We start from the raw sequence: 8,344 nt of genomic DNA, 5'->3' as shown, positions 1-8,344 counted from the left end.
CTTCGCTTCAATTCACTCCACTCTTACTTTTTGCTTTTTATACCTTTTATGTTTCTATCACAATGGAATGAAGGGAATTACGGAGGCATGAGAGAGGAGCTTGCCCAGGTGGATTGGAGGAGGTTACTGGGGGCGATCACGGCAGGGCAGCGTTGGGTGAAGTTTCTGGGAACATTTCACAAGGCGCAGGATAGATATGCCCCAGAGATAGAGAAGTTCTCATATGGCATCCGCGGCTGACGAGAGAAATTAAGGACTACATTAAAGTCAAGGGAAGGGCATGTAAGTTAGCAACAGTGAGTGTGAAGTTGGATGATGAAGTCGATTTCAAAATCAGCCTTACCTGGCTGAGAAAATATCAGTCTGTGTTACTAAGTATAAGGTTGGGGTCCTTTGAGAGGAATCAGAAAATAAGTGAACGTCAGCATAGCGTCTGTGAGTGTGCATCTTGCCGGACAAGCCTGTTAGAGTTCTCAGAGGGAGTAACAAACCGAGTGGACACAGGAGAGGCAGTGGGTGTCACTGTGAGTGTCTGTGAGTGTGAATCTTGCCGGACAAGCCTGTTGGAGTTCCCAGAGGGAGTAACAAACCGAGTGGACACACGAGAGGCAGTGGATGTCACTGTCAGTGTCTGTGAGTGCGAATCTGCTACTTCAACACTGCTTGTTGATCGGAGCTGGTATGGCCGATCTACACCGAGTGTGGTTTCCCGATGAGGAAGTAAAACATTCTGTTGCAGAGAGAGAGATGCAATGCCCGGGATTTGGAGCTTGTTGATAAGAACTGAGGAAATGATTGTGCTGAATTCCTGGGCGTCTCAATAAACCGCAGCATGATGTAGGTATTGCAATTGTCCAGATCGTCCAAGGCCCAGTGGGGAGAAAGCGATATCCTTTCCCATTTGACTACCAACAACATAGGTAGGACCAGTGACGAGGGAGGACAGGGAGTTCGGTTAAAGGCAGAATCTCCAGGGTAGTGATCTCAGTTTTCAAACTCGAACCACGTGCTACTCAGGCAAGATCCGGCAAGATTATACAGTTTGAAAAAAAAAACATAAAAACATAGAAAACCTACAGCATAATACAGGCCCCTTGGCCCACAAAGTTGAGCCGAACATGTCCCTACCTTAGAAATTACTAGGGTTACCCATAGCCCTCTATTTTTCTGAGCTCCATATACCTATCCAAAAGTCTCTTAAAAGGCTGTATCGCATCCGCCTCCATCGTCGTTGCCGGCAGCCCATTCCTCGCACTCAGGGTAAAAAGTTTAACCCTGTCGTCTCCTTTGTTCCAACTCCAGAGCACCTTAAACCTATGTGCTCTAGTGGAAAATATTTCATCCCTGAGGGAAAAAAAAGCCTCTGACTATCTACACGATTAATGCCTCTCATTATTTTATACACCTCTAATTGCATACACTCATGGGTGACAACTAGTTCCAGAGAGATCGGAAGCAGAGTGCCAGAACAATTATTGGAGAGGCTGTCGAGGCGGACTGTGGGAAAAACTCAAACAGAGGTAGTATTCAGATGGTCGAGGTCAGTGCAAATATTGTCCTGGGCTGCACACATTTCAATGCAGAAGGATCGGCATTGGCTGACAATAGTGCTGAAGATGAGGTAACTGGTTACAAACAGAGGCAATGTGTACTGAGGAGAGGGTGTTGAGGGGGGCAAAATTGCAGTCAATCGGCAGTGTGGGGAAAGAGTGGGTCAGTGGGAATTGTTTGAGGACCGATACAGAGCTGTGGCAGAGAGTGGATTTTTGGGACTAGTTTGGAGGTTGACACAGGACTGTGCGGAGACAGTGAGGCAGTAGGGAAATAGGGAAATCGTGTGATTAGTTTGGAGGCTGACAAAGGATTGTGAGGAGAGGGCGGTTTAATGGCAATAGTTTGGCGATGGTCTCGGGTGTCGTCTGGAGCTGTTTTGTCTCTGTTGAACATGTTTAACGCTCTCCGACAGCAATGTGGCCGCTGGTCTCTTGTACAGGATTAACTCAGGAATGTACGCCTGTAGTGAGTGCGACTCGTCCGTACGGGGTTGCCATTGCAATCGGGCTCAACGTTTCGTCTGCGATAAGGCTGTACCTTTGTGCTGGGATATCCCTGTAAAGTTCCAGGGTCTCTGTCAACAGACCCTGGGACCGACTTGAATCAAGTGACAACCTCGTATTTTTCCGCCTTCTCTCTCCTCCACGCACTCAAGCGATCGTCCCAAATTCCCGCCTCATCTTCTCTACCCTCCCTCGTAATATATTCGCTTCCTCTTGTTGCAACCCCATTCTCCCCACCACACACCCACAAACCTATCTCCCCATATGTACCATTTTTTCTCATAATATCCCCATGTCCCGTTGTTCGCCACTTCGACACCCTCTCTGCCCCCAGCTCTCTCCTCCCCTATATCCTCGCCCTTTCTCACCCGCTCTCTTTCTCCGCTCCCCCTGCAAAACTCTTTCCCCTCCATTCCCCTTGCTCTCCCTTTCACCATCCTACTCTCTCCCTCCCCTCTGTTCACTCGAACTCCTCCGGCTCCCCGATCTCTCGCACCCATCTCTAACCACTCAGATCAATACTATACCCTCTTTCTCTCGATTCCCCCACCCCTGTTAAAGATTCTGTGCGCATTCACTCTGTCTCTGCCTCTCAGCTCCGAATGTTCACCCCCAAGACTGTGAGGACAAAAATCCCAACCTTCCTGATCTCTCTTCATAACTCAATGTATGAACTCTCACCAATGTCTTGTACAACTGCAACGTGCCCTCCCGGCTCCCGTACTCAGTGCCCAGACCCGTGGAGCCCTGCGTGTCAAATGTCCCGTCCACCCGCATCGGATATTTTACACCGGAATCACTACTTGATGTATTATGTGTAACTTATACGGACTGGGATTTGTTCTTTCGCTACAACAGTATGCGTAAAATGCAAAATTAGTGTTAATTAAATATAGATGGTAAATACAACACAAATGTCGAGTTAATGCTCATGTGTTCGAAGATGTAATGGTGCAGGGGAAGAAGCTGTCCCTTAAATCGATGTGTGTGGGTGTTCAGGCTCAAGTGACTCCTCCCTGATGATAGCAACGAGCATGGAGCTTCTCCCGGGTGGGGGGGGGGGGGGCGGGTTGTCCTCCGTGATGGATGCCGCACTTTCAAGGCATCGCCTCTTGAAAATGTCATGGATAGTGGGGAGGGGTGTTGACTGAGTCCGGAACACTCTGTAGCTTCCTGCGGTTCTGTGTGTAGCAAACCCCACAACAGGCGGAGATGCGACATGACAGAACACTCTCCACCGTAAATCCATTGAAGTATCACTGAGAGACCGCATGTCCTCAAATCCTAAAGCTGTGATCCCTTCTGCAATAAGACAGCTATGGATCGTGTTGAACCCTACTGCAGAGGAAGGTCTGGAATTAATTCAGAACCAGACTCGAAGTAAACAAGACGAAGCTAACACAAACCAAAGACGACATGACAGACAGTAGCCGGGAAATGGAACTCATACGGTTGAGCAATGAGTGCTCGGCAAGATGACTTTTGGTTCTAACTTTCCATGAAGGAATGTGGCAGTGAATAATTGCCAGTCTCAGTTTTGAAGGGACAGCGACAGGTAACCGAAGTCCATGGACTGGACGTTCCGGAAGTTCATTCGGCCACGTGACAACTTATTTGTGTTTGCGTGAACGTGTTGGATCCACTATAGATCCTTTGAGTTGCTGACACACAGTAACCCAGGAACTTCAATTAAACCCACACGACATAGGAGCAGAATTAGGACATCGGGACTGCTCGCCATTTCATCATGGCTGATTCATTCTCCTCTCAGTTCCAGTCTACCGCCTTCTCCAGCTACACCTTCCTGCCTTGAATAATAAGACATTTTTCAAAAAAAGCCTTAAGGTTCCGAATGTCTCGGCCTCCACCGTTGCCTGCGTTTTGGGTTCCGCAGATTCACCGCTCTCTGGCGCAGAAGATCCGCCTCATTTCCATTATAAAAGATGTCTTCTATTCTAAGCTCTGTCATCTGGTCCTAGACTGCCCTATAAAAAGAAGAAAATCTTTCCACATCCACTCTGTCATGGCATTTCATCATCAGAGAGCTTTCAATAGTTGATCACACATTCTACTGAATTCTAGCGAGCACAGTCCCCAGAGACATCAAACTGCCTTCATATGACCAGCCGTCCAATCCTGGAATCATGTTCGTGAATCTGATTTGAACCCTTTCCAATAGGAGCTCATACTTTGTTCGATAAGGCATCAAAACCTGCTCACAATGCTGCAAACGTGGCCTCACAGTTCCTTATTAGGTCTTAAAATTACATCCACTTTTCTACATTCCAGTCCTCTCGAAATGAATGGTTGGAGGGGAACGGCACATAATTTCTGAACCGTAAGAGCGTGACGAGACGAGGAAGAGGAGGTTTCACTTTGTGTCTGCAAACAGGGAAAATGTGATGTTAGAGTGTGGACGGGGCCTCAGCCCATGTCTGACCACGGGTGGTGTGATGGAACATTGCTAATTGAGCGTCACTCAGTGTCTGACCACCGGAGACTGTGATGGGACGGTGTGGAAGGAGCTTCAATTTGTGTGTGAACACGGGAATGTGTGATGGGACGGTGTAGAGGCAGCTTCACTCTGTTTCTGACTCCGGAAGTTTGTGATGGGACGGTGTGGAGGGAGATTCACTCTGTGTCCGACCCCCGGAGTGTGTGATGGAATGGTGTGGAGGGAGATTTACTGTGTGTCTAACCCCGGGAGTGTCTGCTGGGACGGTGTGGAGGGAGATTCACTTTGTGTCTGACCACTGGAGTAAGTGTTGGGACGGTGTGGAGGGTGATTTACTCTGTGTCAGACCCCGGGAGTGTGTGATGGGACGGGGTGGAGGGGGATTCACTCTTTGTCAGACCCCGGGACTGTGTGATGTGACGGTGCGGAGGGAGATTCACTCTGTGTCTGACCCCGGGATTGTGTGATGGGACGGTGAGGATGGAGATTCACTCTGTGTCTGACCCCGGGAGTGTGTAATGCTGGTGTATGAAGGGAGCCGTTGGGACAGCTTCCAATCAGATACTAGGAGCGAGAAGAATGTGTGTTTTCAAAAGCAGCCCCTCGCATTTGTTTGACCAACAACAAATCAACGAAACTGTTTCATTAGCAAGGGAAAATAAAAATAAGGCAGGTGCAAACACTTGGTAAGTTTGGTTTCAGTATATTGATTGTTTCCTTCTTTATAATTGAACAGTTAAAGCAGAACACATGCCTTGCAGGAGAGTTGAATGCTCCGCTTGTAAGACGTGGCACGAAATGGAGACCTCCAGTGTCTCTGACGACTTTATCTGTGGGAAGGGCATCCAGATGCAGTGTCGAACAGTCCCCATTAATGGTCTGGAACTGGAACGGGATGATCTCGGGATCATTCGTTAATCTGTGGAGCTGATAGAGGGGACATATGGAAGTTAGTTTGACCCAATGTGCAGTTCACAGGAAACTTGGTGACAGTCAGGAGGATGAAACCGGTTTAAAAGCCAGGCCCAGTGCAGAGTGCCTGCTGTGGGCAATCTCTTCAATAATACGTATACCACTTTTCCTACTTCTGGGTGGGAGGAGAGCGGTGCTGATGTACAATTAGAAATATGTCTGACAGGTCAGGACTCCAACGATGAGATCAGTTCAGTGGCTCAGAAGGCAAGGGAGGATAATGCAGATTAACACGTGACTAAGGTGTTGGAGCAGGAATGAGGAACATAGACAGCTGGATCTTTGGATTCTCTTTCAAGGAAGTTGCGACCTGTGCATAAGATACGGTTTCTATGCAATCCAAGAGAAATCGTCATTCAACTATACGTGAATATCAATGAATATACAGATATATAGAAAACCTACAGCAAAATACTGGTCTTTCGGCCTATGATTTTTTGCCGAACTTGTCGCTAGCCTAGAAATTACTAGGCTTACCTATAGCACTCTATTTTCCTAAGCTCCATATCCAAAATTCTTTTAAAAGACGCTTTCGTATCTGCCTCCAACACCATTGCCGGCAGCCCATTCCACGCACTCATCACTCTCTGAGTAAAACAACTTACCCCTGACATATCCTCTGTACCTACTCCCTAGCATCTTAATCTGTGTCCTCTTGTGTCAAACATTTTATCCCTGGGGAAATCTCGCTGACTGTCCATACGACCATTGCCTCTCATTATCTTGTACACCTCTATCAGGTCACATCTCATCCTCCGTAGCTCCAGGGAGAAAATATCGAGTTCACTCAACCTATTATGAGGTCTAGGCCTCATATGGAGCCAGTGATCATTAATGGAGAACGTGTGGAGCAGGTTAAGACCTACAAGTATCTGGGAGTACAGTTAGACGAGAAGCTTGACTGGACTGCCAACACAGATGCCTTGTGCAGGAAGGCACAGAGTCGAATGTACTTCCTAAGAAGGTTGGCGTCATTCAATGTCTTTAGTGAGATGCTGAAGATGTTCTATAGGTCAGTTGTGGAGAGCGCCCTCTTCTTTGTGGTGGCGTGTTGGGGAGGAAGCATTAAGAAGAGGGACGCCTCACGTCTTAATAAGCTGGTAAGGAAGGCGGGCTCTGTCGTGGGCAAAAGACTGGAGAGTTTAACATCGGTAGCTGAGCGAAGGGCGCTGAGTAGGCTACGGTCAATTATGGATAACTCTGAACATCCTCTACATAGCACCATCCAGAGACAGAGAAGCAGTTTCAGTGACAGGTTACTATCAATGCAATGCTCCTCAGACAGGATGAAGAGGTCAATACTCCCCAATGCCATTAGGCTTTACAATTCTACCTCCAGGACTTAAGAACTTTTTAAAAGCTATTAATGCTTTTTGAGACGGTGATTTAGATGCATATCATATTTTTTTATTTTTTTTTTACTGAGTTAAGTATTGTATGTAATTAGTTTTGCTACAGCAAGTGTATGGGACATTGGAAAAAAGTTGAATTTCCCCATGGGGATGAATAAAGTATCTATCTATCTATCTATCTATTCTCATAAGGCATGCTCCCCAATCCAGGCAACATCCTTGTAAATCTCCTCTGCAACCTTTATATGGCTTCCACATCAGGCAACCAGAACTGAGCATAGTACTCCATGAGTGGTCTGACCAGGGTCCTATATAGCTGCAACATTACCTCCCGGCTCCTGAATTCAGTCCCACAATTGTTAAAGGCCAATACACCATAGGCTTTCTCAAACACAGAGTCCACAGATCTCTCTGATCCTCCACAGAGCCAAGAGTCTAACCATGAATTCTATCTGTATATCCTTCCTGTTGTGAGGCGACAGAGTCACGACCTGCATTGTAACTCTAAAACACTCTTCCCCGTAAACATAACACCCTCCTCTCCAAAACACCTCCCCAACTCCATCAAACCCTCCCACTCCTACACAACTCCCAGTTACATAGAACATAGAATAGTACAGCACATTACAGGCCCTGCGGCCCACAATGTCGTGCCGACCTTCAAACACTGTGTCCCATATAACCCCACAACTTAAATTCCTCCATATACCTGTCCAGTAGACTCTTAAACTTCGCTAGTGTCTCTGCCTCCACCACTGACTCAGGCAGTGCATTCCACGCACCAAACACTCTCTGAGCAGAAAACCTTCCTCTAATATCCCCCTTGAGCTTCCCTCCCGTTACCATAAAGCCATGTCCTCTTGTACTGAGCAGTGGTGCCCTGGGGAAGAGGCGCTGGCTGTCCACTCTGCTTATTCCTCTTAATTTCTTGTACACCTCTATCATGTCAACTCTCATCCTCCTCTGGAAAGTGTAAAGCCCTAGCTCCCTTAATCTCTGATCATTGTGCATACTCTCTAAACCAGGCAGCATCCTGGTAATTCTACTCTGTACCCTTTCCAATGCTTCCACATCCCTCTTATAGTGAAGCGACCAGAACTGGACACAGTACTCCAAGAGTGGCCTAACCAGAGTTTTATCCAGCTGCATCATTGCCTCGGGATCCTTAGATTCTGTCCCTCGACTTATGAAAGCTAACACCCCATAAGCTTTCTTAACTACCCTGTCTCCTCTGTACCCTTTCCCGTGATACACTGTCTCCACTACACTACTTCCGTCTCCGTCATCCATCCCTCGGTTACATGCAACCCCGTCTCTGTGACCCAGTGACTTTCCTGTACATTGCACCTTCTCCATCATGCCGGGCGTTCCCTACGCCCCTCCCCGTCTTCGTGATACACTCCAACTGCTAAACACTCCCTATCTACGACGCCCCCCTCCTCAGCTCCCTATTCTCCCCTCTCTATGTGTCTCAGGCAATTGTGGGGAGTATGAGGAAGAGATGGCGT

Source organism: Hemitrygon akajei, unplaced genomic scaffold (assembly GCF_048418815.1).
Source record: "Hemitrygon akajei unplaced genomic scaffold, sHemAka1.3 Scf000033, whole genome shotgun sequence".
NCBI classification, from domain to species: domain Eukaryota; kingdom Metazoa; phylum Chordata; class Chondrichthyes; order Myliobatiformes; family Dasyatidae; genus Hemitrygon; species Hemitrygon akajei.
This window is presented reverse-complemented; position numbering follows the sequence as displayed.